Source organism: Leptonychotes weddellii, unplaced genomic scaffold, assembly GCF_054177405.1.
Source record: "Leptonychotes weddellii isolate Sample4059 unplaced genomic scaffold, ASM5417740v2 HiC_scaffold_8450, whole genome shotgun sequence".
Lineage (NCBI taxonomy): Eukaryota > Metazoa > Chordata > Mammalia > Carnivora > Phocidae > Leptonychotes > Leptonychotes weddellii.
Genome location: NW_028055396.1, coordinates 6,304 through 8,733, shown reverse-complemented (window position 1 = coordinate 8,733; position 2,430 = coordinate 6,304). Strand labels below are relative to the sequence as shown.

General features: G+C 43.4%; 1 pseudogene; it reads left to right on the top strand.

The window, feature by feature from the left end:
* The first annotated feature begins 392 nt into the window (after window positions 1-392).
* Window positions 393-1,650, top strand: LOC102737609 (elongation factor 1-alpha 1 pseudogene; annotated as a pseudogene).
* Window positions 1,651-2,430: the final 780 nt, after the last annotated feature.

Here is a 2,430-nt window from a genome sequence, read left to right as displayed (position 1 = left end):
CTGCCAAAGCCTCAGGGTGCTATGCTATGCATTGTGTCTTGTAACAGCAAATGCCTTCATTTCAAATATCCTATATGCTTCTCTGACAGATGATGCTTTACCTAGGCTATGGGTCTTTTCCTTCTTATTCAAACTTTATTCTACTTCACTTACAAATCTGTTGCTGAATGTGAAGCAAAAATTCATAATAAGAGAATGCGGCTTCTGTTCGGTCTTCAATCAAATGTTGAAAAAATTCCGTTTTGGCAGGACTCTCATCTTTTACCACGTGAAGAACTGGGCTTAATGGTCTGTTGTCTCTAAGCCAAGTTATAAAGGATCTCGCCCTTCTGATGAAAGTGTATCTAGCTCTGGAAGATGTGTCATTTTCTGTGGTATTGATGCAAAATTAGGATACCCAAGTACATCCTCAATGAAGTTATTGTTGGTGTTAACAAAATGGATTCCACTGAGCCACCCACCCTACAGCTAGAAGAGATATTAGGAAATTGTTAAGGAAGGCACCACCTACATTAAGAAAATTGGCTACAACCTCAACACAGTAGCATTTGTGCCAATTTCTGGTTGGAATGGTGACAACATGCTGGAGCCCAGTGCTAACATGCCTTGGTTCAAGGGATGGAAAGTCACCGTAAAGATGGGAATGCCAGTGGAACCACAATGCATGAAGCTCTGGACTGTATTCTACCACCAACTCATCCAACTGATAAGCCCTTGCACCTGCCTCTCGAGGACGTCTACAAAATCGGTGGTATTGGTACTGTCCCCGTGGGCCGAGTGGAGACTGGTGTTCTTAAACCTGGCACGGTGGTCACCTTTGCTCCAGTCAATGTTACAACTGAAGTATAAGGTCTGTTGAAATGCACCATGAAGCTTTGAGTGAGGCTCTTCCTGGGGACAATGTGGGCTTCAATGTCAAGAATGTATCTGTCAAACATAACATAATAATAAAAAAAAAATTAAAAAAAAAGAATGTATCTGTCAATGATGTTCATTGTGGCAATGTGGCTGGTGACAGCAAAAGTGACCCACCAATGGAAGCAGCTGGCTTTACGGCTCAGGTGATTATCCTGAACCATCCAGGCCGAATCAGTGCTGGATATGCCCCTGTGCTGGATTGTGACCCAGCTCACATTGCTTGCAAGTTTGCTGAGCTGAAGGAGAAGATAGATCATCGTTCTGGAAAAAAGCTGGAAGATGGTCCCAAGTTCTTGAAATCTGGCGATGCTGCCATTGTTGATATGGTTCTTGGCAAGCCTATTTGTGTTGAGAGCTTCTCTGACTATCCTGTTCATGACTATTCATGACAGACTATCCTGTTCATTTTGCTGTTCATGACGAGACCGACGGTTGCTGTGGGTGTCATCAAAGCAGTGGACAAGAAGGCAGCTGGAGCAGACAAGGTCACCAAGTCTGCCCAGAAAGCTCAGAAGGCTAAATGAATATTATCCCCAATACCTGCCACCCCAGTCTTAATCAGTGTTGGAAGAATGGTGTCAGAACTGTTTGCGTTGGGGCGCCTGGGTGGCTCAGTCGTTAAGCATCTGCCTTAGGCTCAGGTCATGATCCCAGGGTCCTGGGATCGAGCCCCGCATTGGGCTCCCTGCTCCGCGGGAAGCCTGCTTCTCCCTCTCCCACTCCCCCTGCTTGTGTTCCCTCTCTCGCTGTGTCTCTCTCTGTCAAATAAATAAAATCTTAAAAAAAAAGGAACTGTTTATGTTAATTGGCCATTTAAGTTTAATAGTAAAAAACTGGTTAATGATAATGCATTGTAAAACCTTCAGAAGGAAAGGAGAATGTTTTGTGGACCATTTGGGGGTTTTTGTGTGTGTGTGGCATTTAAGTCATTAGTTGTTTTTTTTTTTTTAGATTTTATTTCTTTATTTGAGAGAGAGACACAGCGAGAGAGGGAACACAAGCAAGGGGAGTGGGAGAGGGAGAAGCAGGCTTCCCGCTGAGCAGGGAGCCCGATGCGGGGCTCGATCCCAGGACCCTGGGATCATGACCTGAGCCGAAGGCAGACGCTTAACAACTGAGCCACCCAGGCGCCCCAAGTCATTAGTTTTTAAACTCAGTACTTTTTAATGGAAACAACTTGACCAAAAATCTGTCACAGAATTTTGAGACCCATTAAAACAAAAGTTTAATGAGAAAAAAAATTATAACATTTGTGTAGTTTTCAACATATGTGAATGTAACCAATCAGACAACTATAGCCTAAAGAGGAGATGGTAAAGAGGCCTATAAGGTGGCAAGTTTTCTACATTTGAACTGAAATGAGAAAATATTGATTCTAAGTGGAAAATGAAAAGTTAAATATGTACTTTGTAATTCCTAGAGCAACTACTATAAAACCACATGCAAAGATATAGTCAAATTAGGGGCGCCTGGGTGGCTCAGTTGGTTAAGCGACTGCCTTCGGCTCAGGTC